The sequence below is a fragment of the Petaurus breviceps genome, unplaced genomic scaffold (assembly GCF_028583685.1).
Source record: "Petaurus breviceps papuanus isolate PSGF00001 unplaced genomic scaffold, PetGlider_PUasm1.0 90417, whole genome shotgun sequence".
In the NCBI taxonomy this organism is placed as follows: Eukaryota; Metazoa; Chordata; class Mammalia; order Diprotodontia; family Petauridae; genus Petaurus; species Petaurus breviceps.
The window spans coordinates 2,154,495-2,166,210 of record NW_027187245.1 but is presented as its reverse complement, the minus strand read 5'-3'; the positions used below and the strand labels follow the sequence as shown (position 1 = coordinate 2,166,210).

Sequence of the window (11,716 nt, the reverse complement as noted above, 5' to 3'; positions counted from 1 at the left end):
TAAATTCCAATCAAGAACTTCATTGTAGGAAAATGATATTTTCTCAATTAAAGAATAAACACCACTGACTAAGACATGCTTAATGTTTGTTTGGTGGGTTTTTGTTTTGTTTTTAGAAAAGAATAAATGTGTAATTTGGTTTTATTCTGGTCTCCCTCCCCCAAAAAATTAGAATATAAAAGAAGACTCAAATCATCACTTGGGTGAATAGTATAAAGAGGGGTTGATCAAGGAAGTTTGATTCCCTCCCCCTCATCAGTTTGATGAACTTGCAGAGAGTGGAGCTTGGAAACTTTCAGTTGTTTATATCTCTCCTCTTGTGCAATATGGATATAACCTTGTTGAGAGGTCAAAAGATAGCAGATTAAGGTTCAATGATTTGTCCTTCCCCTAGGAGGTAGCCCCCTGACCTGAGAAATAGCTTTTCACCTGAAAAAAAAGGTTTTTTTTTAATTTACCTTATCTGACTTATAGGAAGTGCCTTTATCTACTGATAGACCCGAATCACTTTGGTAGTTTGGTAGAATGTGGGAGTTAAGTATAAAAGAGCCCTGCTATCATGAAATAGCTTATTAGCAGGGTCCTAATGAATATATATTCTTGAAGTGTGGGGGGCATCTCTGAGTCTGTCAGTTGATGAAGCTGTTGCCTCTCACTGTCTGCTAGTTCTTGCATCTCTTTGATCTTGATCTCAGACCCTAAACCTATGGCAAGTGTTTTCTCTACTAGTCAGCTCTTGGTAAGAACTCTAACAACAGGGCCAGGTCATGTCACTGGATCTGCAAATCTGTGAGCTGTACAGAACCTTAAAGACCATCTATCTTAACATGGGGCTAGCTAAGCAAGGAGAGGTTGAGGTGACAAGGGGTCTTGAAAGCCTTGCTTTGAACATTTCCTGGACTTTGGGGCCAGCTCAGGATGTTAAGATGCTTTTATTTACATCCAGCCTGAATTTGCCTCTCTAACTCCTGAGGATGGTTCCTAGTTTTTCTGCCCTTTGGGGCCAAGCAAATGAAGCGTCTTTCCCATGTCACCTGTTCCTTCATCATAATAGTAGCCAGTCTTTTCCTTCTCCTCAGTAGTCAGGCAGCTTATTTTCCTCAGTGGACAGCCATCATGGTTATATTTCAGTCCCTCAAGGCCTATGCCATGTTCACGTCCATTTTCTAAGGTAGAAGGGAGGGAGAGACTGTTATCCAACATCCTACGTGTGTTCAGGGATGTTTGCCTTCCTAAGGCATGGCTCATCACAGAAGTCACCATACCCTTTTGTTCTCTATTGCTTATGACTTATCAGTATTCAAACCACTCAGTTGTTACCTATTTCCATCTAATCCAGTCCAACAGGCATTTATTTAGTGCCTCCTGTGTTAACATTTTGGTTAAGACTGGGATATAAAGGCAAAATGAATAGTCCTTGCCCTCTATTTGTTGTTTTCCTTTGAAAAAAGTGTGTGTGTGTGTGTGCGTGTGTGTGTTTTGTACTTCAAAATGAAATCAATAAGAATGTTAGCTACAACTTTTTGGAATGTTGTTAGACATAAAGCTTCTGGCACTTCCATGCTCAGACCTCAAAGCAGGGAGCACACTAATTAGGACAGAGAAGAGTAGTTCTGGGGCCTTGCTGGTAACACATGAGGCATAATTATAAAGCATGGAGATTGATTTACTTTTGTGGCTTTTCAATCAAATTAGTTCTTTCAGTCAAACCCAGTATGTGGGTGGGGAATAGGTAGTCTAGAACTTGGTAATGTCAATATTAGCTAGCTGTTCTCTGATGTTAGTAAGACTGTCTGAGGACTCAAAACTCTACCATCATTTCAGTGGAAGCAATCTGTACCTAACACTCAGTGACCCCTAACACCACTACCATCACTATAGGGACATTAGATGGCTAAGGACTTAAATCCACTCATCAGAGAGAAGCTTCTAACTTTAACTAGCTAGTCTCCATCCTCTGTGGTTTAGTCATTGGCTAGACACTCTAGAACTACAGTCCTTTTCCACCCCATTTTTCATATTCACATAGGTATTAGTGTTTTGAATGAGTTCAGGTTCTAGAATAGCAAATAACAATTCCACATGATATACAACATGGCTGCTTATTGGAAGAGCACTCTCTGAAGACGGCAAAGAAAAAGAGGGAAGAGCTCAAAGCAGGGCCAGGGTTATATATGGACAAAGTCCCAACTTGAGAATATATGTCCTTGATGTACATCAATGTGGGAGCTTAAACTCTAGTTTAGGGTTAGAAGAAACTGTTTTTCTCTTGTGGTCAGGGCTCAGTTCTTAGCCACTGTCCACATGACTCAGTGTTAATTTACAGGCTTCTTCCCCCACCCCCCCAAATGGTAGCCTTTACTATGCTTAGCAAATTCATGTGGCGCTCTGGTAGATCTTTGCTACAGAGTCTCTAATGTGGTTAAATTAGCCTTCTAATTCCCTTTCTACCTTTATATATGATGGTATTGTGATATCTGAGGCCCTTTCCATCTCTACCATTCTATGATTCATATGTCTTTCTTCTTTTTAGGAGGTAAGGTTTTTGCCTTAAAACAAATATACCCCACTTATTCTGAGTTGGTGTAGATAAGCTATAGGCACCCCCAAATGTATCCTTCTTGCATGCTTTTGAGTAAAAACTTCATTACTTTTTGGAATCTCTTATGCTCCCAGGACATTTCATAAAATTTGAAATGGCTAAAATGCTGTCATCATTTTATGACTGAGAAAAATTTGCAACTGAAAGTTTTAGGAAAAGAAAACCAAACAAAATGTTTTTTGAAGAGATGGGCATCCAGCACAGACTCACTTCAGATAAAATAATATTTTGAATGGGTATGAAATACATGCAAGGCACAGAATAAATCTTTTTCCTGTAGCATTAAGAAAAATATTTGGAATGCATTTTATCTAAAATATGTCAGAATAATGGTACATTGATGTGAATTCAGCACATAAAAGGGTTCTATTAGCAATCAACATGGGAGGAGGGATAAACCAAGATTTGGCCAGTGAGGTTTTTATTATCAGTCATATTTATTTTATTCCATGGGCCTGTTCTAAATCCATAAAATTTGCATAAGTGTGACTGCATTACTAATTTCAATTTCGAAGATACTTAAATAGTGTTGTCAAATCTTAATTAACAATTCACTCATTAGAAATACAGAGGGCCAGATTCTCTCCATACTCAGTGGAGTGGTTTGGCCTAAGGACATACAAGGGTTCTTTCTTTACAACCCCTGTTGCTTCTTTTTAGGGTGGCAGGACGTAGGACTCCTTGGGCCTAGATCCCTATGGCAACAAATGCCCCAGACACTAGAAGGCAGTGAAAGAGAGATTTGGTTGAAACCCTATTCTGCCAGATCTTAGTGAGTGCAGAGGTTATGGGGCATAGAAGTGACAAACTTTCCAGAGCTTAGGTATGCTGACTCTATGTGTCTTTCTTGGAGAGGACATCTCTTATGGAATAGCCATCAGGGTTCTTGTGGCATGTGTGACTTTACCTCTTTAAATTGCACTTTTCTCCTTTGTGAAATATGGGAGTTGGTAAAGGTGGTGTCTGTGCACCCTTCCAGCTCTAACTTTATGATCTTGTTGGGCTTCCAAAGCTTTATTGCTTTGCTGGATTTTCTTCCATGTAGGACAGAACTGAATCAGGAAAATAAACCAATAGTTAAGGATGAAGAGTCTATCCACTGCAGCCCCAGCTAGCCGTGATATATATATATATACACACACACACACATACATACACATATACACACATATACACATGCATACATGTATATATGTATATGTATGTATATATGTGAATGTGTATATACTCTATGTTATAGAAGTTATTTCCTCTTTAATGTCACAAACCTCAACCCAAGTCTATTGCACCTTCTTTGTTACAAAAAACAATAACAACACACATACATGTGGACAGACAAACATGCCCACACATGCCCCAAGACTTAGAAATGCTTGTCTCTTGTAAACAGTCTAAATTTGATGTGGATGTTTCTGTGAGAAAGAGCTACAGAGGACTGATGAAATGGGGACTAGGGAATGCACCATCTATTTTTTTTTTTGCTTTTTGGAGGGCAATTGGGGTTAAGTGACGTGCCCAAGGCTAGTTTTTGTGTTAAGTCTGAGGCTGGATCTGAACTCAGGTCCTCCTGACTCCAGGGCTTTTCTATTTTCTTAACCTGAATAGGAAAATGAATCTATAAATGATCAACCCTATTGAGCTATGTATAGAAAATTGATACCAAAAGTTACCCTCCATCTATCTAAATAAGCACTAATCTTTTCTGCCATGAGAAATTCATTGGAAAGATTAGCAATTAAATATGTTGAGTTTAATAAAGCTGGGCTAATTCATGTCCCCTTGCTTCATCACTCCATATCTTCATCCTAACCTTGGATCTAGTTGCGGTCTCACTTATGTTTTCCTCTTTTCCTTTCATTGCTTTTAGCAATCTCGTCTTCCACCTAAAGGTGGGAACCATTGCCAAAACCCCCAAAGAAAAGCACTCTCAGGCGATCTCCTCGTTTCCTTGCCTACAGTTCTGACAAGTCTTTGGGGAGGTTCTTGGGTCTTGCGGAGATGAGTGGGCTCTGTGTTTCCTACCACAATGCTGAAAAGTTTGTAGGAGCAGGATGAAAGCTGAGGACAGAGAGAAACTAAATGCCCGGAGGCTGTTTTGCCGGTGGCAATCTGCCTTTGCAAAGGAGGTATAAAACACAGGAGATCAGCAACTCTTTGCCCTCCTAATTCTTTCACACTGAGCAAAACCTGAGAAAGGGAAGCACAAGTCCTCCATCAAATGTTTCAATCACATGCAACATCATAGACAACCTTGACCCAAAAGCTTTTGGTATTTTTGAAGTACAAAATGTTGAACTAGAACTTGCTGTAAGAAAGTACTAGAGTAAAATTTATATATGCAGATAACTCATACAGGCTATTGTGTTCTCTTCTAGCTGAGACCTTGCCTCCATTCCACTTTATTGGGAAATAGCTTGTTATTGGGGAGAGGGGGGCATCCGGTATCCAGAGGTACATCAGAATTTGGTTGACATTTGAGTAACTCTTATGAAGAGCTGTCCATGCATCATTAAACCAGGCCCTTTATAAATCTTCAGAACATCCCAACTTGACATAAATTACAGGAGGCCAAAACCATTCCTAGAGCTGCTAACATGAAAACTTAGGATGAATGACAAATCATTGAGTCGTTCGTGAAAGGCTGAGGTGTCCATAAGGGGTGAGCATCCATAACCCTTGGAGGTGTCAATCACCGGAATTTAGCTAGGTGATCTTGGGACTGGCATTGCTGTACCACTCCCAGGGGTCTGTGATCAATCATACAAATTCCAGCTAGTGTCAGATGATCTATATTTAGTATCTGTATTTAGTCTTGTCTTTCTTAGAAGTGGTCTGACAAAAAGAACACACAGAACTGTTCTTCCTCCCTTCTCTTTTGCTCTCTCGTCTCACTGCAGGATAACTTTGAAAACATCCCTCATTCATTAGGAATTTGCTAATAATCTATAGTTGTGACTCTCCACTTTTTGGTGTCCTGAACCCCTTTGGCAATGTATGGTGAGGCATATGGAAAGACCTCTTCGCAGAATCATATTTTTAAATTTATAGAAGCACATATATAGCATTATAAAGGGAACCAATCATGTTGAAATATATTGATTAGAATATTCTTAAAAATACATTCTTGTACTGAAAGTTAAGAATGCTTGATGCTATATATCATCTATGTTGTTGATCTGTCATTTCTGATTCTTCATTATCCTGTGGACCATACTGTCCTTGGGATTTTCTTGGCTGAGTTACTGGAATGATTTGCTATTTCCTTCTCCAGTGGATTAAGGTGAGCAGACTTGTCCAAGGTTCACACAGCTAGTAAATATCTAAGGGTGGATTTGAATTCAGTTCTTTCTGACTCCAGGCCCAGTGCATCCACTGCAGCCCCACCTAGCTGGGTTTATGTATGTATGTATGTATGTATGTGTCTATGTATATGTGCATATATGTCTAGGTATATATACGTGTGTGTATATCATCCTCATGTATATCATGTGCTCACGTATATCATGTCCTCATCTCTCTATGGAGTGACTTCCTACCTGGTGTCCCTGCCTCAGGTCACTCTTCTATCCATTCCCTCCTCCGTATACAGCTGCCATTTTGCTGGACTGTGGCTCTGACCATGTCAGTTCTCCTCAGTACACAACAGTGGTTCCCTGTTGTCTCTACATTCAAATTGAATGCCTCAGTTTGAACAATTTTAGAGGGACCGATTCTTTGCTTCGAAAAACAGTTTATTAATTTTTAGCATCAAAACAGTTGTGCTGTTGGTTCCTTTTTCTCCAGATTGACTCAAATAAACCACACTGAAGGAGAATACATTTCAAACCAATATGTTACACAATGCAACCCTAATACAATAGCACAAAAACCTTCCTCCTCCCTACTCCCCCAAATAAAAAGGAATTAAAAAAGATTAGCACACTAGCAGCCCATAACTGTAGACAGAGAGCCCTCAAAGCTGGATGAACAGTGGGGGGGGGGATTCTGTTGGCTCTCCCTACCCTAGAGAAACAAAGCTCCAAACACAACATGCATAAGTGAAAAACTATTCAAGATTCCTCCAGCAATGAGTAATACAAAGCACAACGAGATAGTACTTTTAGAGACAGAAGCTTCGTTCCCTGGAACGCCTAATGAGATGCATTTTACTTGGCTAATGAGTGGTTAAAATATATGTATATATTTGAAAGAAGATACAGTGGCATTAGGAGTAGACACCTCAGCTTCTGGGGTTCATGATCCATTCTGTGACTGGGAGAGGAGAGGGAAGACAATTTGGAGAGGTCTTGTCTGTAATTTTCTTGGTTGTTAATAATGCAAATGTTTAAAAAAAAGACACCCAAAATGCCTTAAAGCTGAAGACCTGAAGAGCACCTTTTTTCACAAACTCCTCCTGAAATGATTGTTCTAGTTTGGCTGGTGCTTGGTATGGATCATTTGAGGTTTCCCATGGTGAAATCGTTTATTGGGTATGTTTAGCTCTCAGTAAGTCAGGCTAACACCTCTTTTACTCTACTCTAAAGAAGGGACACTGTTGAGGCAGAAAGATTTCCAATCCTGAAGGGAAAAAAGTGATTAGATGTAGCCTAGGAACTGGGGAGTTATCTGAAATGGTTTACAAATGGCTGCTACTACAACAATGAAAAAAGTAATTATAAAATATCTACATTATACACCATACTTTAAAGCCGCTGTTGCATTGTGCCCCTAGGCTGGCTGGGATTTCGAGGGAGCAGTTGCAGAGACAGCTTTGTGAAATTGACATGGGGAGTTGTGTCTAGGGGTGGGGAGAACAATGGGGCCTAAAGGCTGAAGATGAGCCCTTGGGTGAAAGGTCAGCTTTGGACTGACTGGCCTCCAGAGGAGGCCGACTGAATGGAAGGAGCAGTGACATGGTGGGGCTGGGGGGAGGGACAGAGTCTGGTCCAGAATGCTTTGCATGCAGAGGTGCCCCTTTTGGGTGCATTTCAGTTTGTCTTCCAAGTCATCACTTGTCTTTTCCAACTTGGCTGAGGTTCTCCTAGAAAATTCGGCAGGGGTCTCTGCCCTCTTGAGTTTATCAGTAAGAATAGCTATCTCTTCCTTATATTTGTCTTCTTTCTGAGAATCTTTTCTTCAGCAGCATTTAGACACTTGAGGTTCTCTGGTCCATTAGTCTGATCTCCTCCTCCATCTCCCACCAATAGGCAGAGTGCCCCTAAGTGATCACCAACTTGAGGGACATCTCCTCCCTTTCTGTCTGCTTCCTCTGGAATGTGCTTGGCCCCTTTCGGTTGGGTTTCTTACAGTTCCATCTTCTCTTCATTTTTCAATCACCTTATTAGCTGTCTTCTCTGCCGATTCTGGCTTCTGCAGAGCTGTATCCAGGTGCTCCTGAGTCTGAGGGTTCAGCCTCAACTTGTTCCCACGCCCGCTTTTCCTTGACATCACTGGCCTGCTGCTGCAGATCTTGAATCTTGCTCTTCACTGATTCAATGATGGTGATGCTAACCTTGGTGCCCAGCCTGTTCCAGCTCCCGCTTTGGTCACTGTTTCCTCTGCTCTGTGCTGTGTTGTTTCTCTCCCAGCTTGACTTTTAATGCCCTTCACAGCCTGGTACCAGCCTCCTGTTACACATTATTCCCCTTCACGTACCTGTTTGTCCAGCCTAACTGGCCTTTCTATTCTCCCATAGCACTCTGCCTCCCATCTTGGTGCCTTTGCACCTGGCTGTCCTCCACACCTGGAGTGCCTTCTTTCCTCACCTCTGCTGTTTCATATCCCAGTTAAGTTTCTTGAAGACTCAACCCAAATACTACCTTCTACACTCATGAGCCTTTCCTCAATGATGCCATTCACAGCTGTTATTATGTATGTGCCTATATGGACATACTGTGTTCCATCTTGCTAGATCGTAACCTCCACAGTGGGAGCCACCATTTGTTTCCCTGTTGCCTTTATATGCCCATTGCCTAGCATGGGGCAGCTCATAGTAATTGCTGAATTAGTGATTGCTGATTGATTGAGAGGAACAAGTGATATTTGCATCTCATTTTTCTGGGCCTGAGATGAGCATGAAACATTTATGAAAGCTTGTTGAGTTCTGTTTCCTGATAGCCAGTGAATTCTGATTGCTGACATTTGTGGAGAAGGGTATGAAATAACTCAGTAGGTAATCTCCTTGGAAGGTCCTCTTCTCATGAAAATCCCAAACTACAAAGTAAAAGTCTTCTGGAATTTTCCTACACTAATAGAGTTTGTTCTCCCCCCCAACTCACATGCTTGATTCAGGGAGACTGCCATCTGCTTCAGTTTAGTGTTTTTGTTTTTAAAAACAGCTTTCATAATGGATGGATGTGTTGTATGTGAATTAAAATGCCATATTAATGTCTTCATCTACTCAGAAGAGCTGTCATGTGGAAGAGAGATCAGACTTGTTCTGTTTGGCCCCTGAGGGCAGAATGAGGAACAATGGAGAAACAAAATGAGGCAGGATGGCATCGAACACTTACCACCAATTCTGAAGGCTCTCCTTCCTCACTTGGGTACCCAGGGAGCCTCTGGCTCCTTTCGAGTCTCAACCAATGCATCATATCCTACAAGAGGGCTGTCCTCTTGCCCCAGGTGGTTACTATCCCCCCTCTCCCCTAGTTACTTTGAATTTACAATAGAAATAGATCTATAGACAGAGAGACAGAGAGAGAATATGTATGCATGCCTAGATAGACAGACAGACAGACAGGATTTCCTTATTTGCATCTGTGTTTTTCTCCCAGAAGACTGTAAGAATGTGAGCTCCTAAGAGCAAGAGATAGTTTGTTTTTGTCTTTGTACCCTCAATTCCTGGCACCATGCTTGGAATGTAGTAAGTGCTTGTTGAATTCAATTAATAATTGGCACTATCCACTTGTGCAATGGACTGCCTCGTGAAGTTCCACTCACTGGAAAGATTGGGTCTGGCCTTTGATTGGATTTGTTAGAGTAGAGCTTCTCTTTTGGGTATGGCCTCTGAGCTCCTTTTCAACCCTGAGTTTCTGGATGAAATATAACATAATTTCAAAGTTTGTAAAACTAATGAGAACCATCATTCACTCTGATATCATTCTGTCACATTTGTATGGATGACCCATAAATTCCACATTGAGATCCAAAATGACAAAATACATGCTTTGTGAGAAAATAGTCACCTCTGGGATATTGCCCAGATCATAGCAATGTACCTGCAAATTTTGGCCAGTGGAGGAGATTCTCATAAGCTTCCTCTTACGTCCTGATCTGGTTCTTTACCAGGGTTGCTGCTGATGGAGGAGTGTGCCCTAGATATTGTGAGGTTTCTAAACTATTAAAGGGGCTATAAAAATGCCTGTCATAGGACTTAACTTCTACTATGGGAGTATGACTGGGCAGGAGAAGCTGCCATTGCTGCCATGGAAACAGGGTCACCTGGGGAAGACGTGTGTTCCCAGATGACATAAGGGCCCTCTAAATTTATTCTCACTGGGACAAAGTTCTTTTCACTGGTCTAGGTCCCTCTCAGAGGAACCTTAAAAAATTCCCTCTGCTTTATTCACTTTGTCACCTCGATGCCAATAGTGATTCTAGGTCAGTCCATGAAGTAAGTCAACAGTGCAGTTTGGGAGGTGACTTCTACCTAATTATTTCTCAGGAGAGGTAGATAACTGTTGGCCCAGAAAATAATCAGTAGAGATATTGATATTTTGTTGTTCCATCTCTGGAACAGCAATCTCGTTATTGTGCAAAGAAATTTGTCGAAAGAATACAACTTTCAAAACTCTGTGCCTTCATCATCAATGTAACAGCTTCGATTTGCATTTACTTTTGTCTCTTTCCACTGGCCTTCTTGGAGCCTAGCTAACGTATCAGCCAGTGTAGCATATGGCAATAAAAGAAGAAAGGACAATCCCTTAATGGCCGAAGACTGACAGATCAGTTCTATGTTTCATATTCGAAGCAGTAAAATTTATTGAAGCAGCAACAGGAAATGGTAGATATGTAAGGAAACGTCTCAAATATTCTGATGATTCTAATTTTAAAAGCTGCCATAAAATAGTGATGGATAATGAAAGCATGTCTTGTTAGATAAATGATAGGAATAGCACTTTCAAGCTGTAGAGTGTGGCGGGCCATTTATTAGAGAGGCAGTGAGGATTTGTGGAGGGGCCCCACAATGGAGTGTGCTAATGAGGTCAACTCACTCTACTCCAAAAGGGAACTGAGCAGTTGGGGGTGTTCTTTTTAACCATAAGCAAAATGTAGATCTCTAGAGTTGCTGTCCCAAGGTTAGATGCCTGCCTCCATCCACTTGGAGTACAGTGACCCAGGGGCTTCCAGAGGCATGTCCGCTTAGAATGAACCTGGGAATCCTGTGCTCCACCCTAGCCCCATTATGCACTGTTCCTTTTGTTCAGACCTCTGAATTCCTAGAGAGGAAGCGTCTTCTTCAGTGCAGATCAGCAACCCTTTTGCCACACAGTCTTAAAGAGAGCCATATGAAAAAAGGACTTGAAACCAGACCTTTCTGACTGTGAGCCAAACTTCCTATCGGCTACATCCTGCTGTCTCTTACCCTGCCCCCTTCCAATTATTGCTCTCCATCAATTTTGGGTCAGGAACTCTTCACCTTTTGGGGAGTCTGAACTCCTTTGGCTGGCAGTCTGATAAAGCCTATGGACACCTGCTGAGAGTCACATTTTTGAGTTCATGAAAGAAAATACATAAGATTACAAAGGAAACCAATTCTATTGAAATACAGATAATAAAAAAAATCATGGACTTCATGACTTAGAGCTAAAAGGAGACCTTGGAGGCCACATAATCCACATGCATCTTTTTATAGGTGAGGAAATTGAAGACCGGAAAGAAGGTGCCTTTTCCCATATATGGGTAAGAAGTTGCATTGTGGCAGACTGAGCCCAGATCCTCTGACCCCAAGGCTAGCCTACTTTTCATTGCTCAGTATTAGTCTAAATGATTATGACCTTGGGGGGTTGAGCCATTACTTTTCCTGTTTGGAAAAACAAAACAAAAAACCATACAATCTGGAAAAGTTCACCCACCTTGATGATGTGTAGAACAGGGTATACCAAAGGCTACATGCCCAGAGGCAGTTTGCTG

General features: G+C 41.3%; 1 pseudogene; it reads right to left on the bottom strand.

Annotated features, from left to right (window-relative positions):
- Positions 1-913: 913 nt before the first annotated feature.
- Positions 914-9,171, bottom strand: LOC138177484 (tropomyosin alpha-3 chain pseudogene; annotated as a pseudogene).
- Between the last annotated feature and the right edge of the window lie 2,545 nt (positions 9,172-11,716).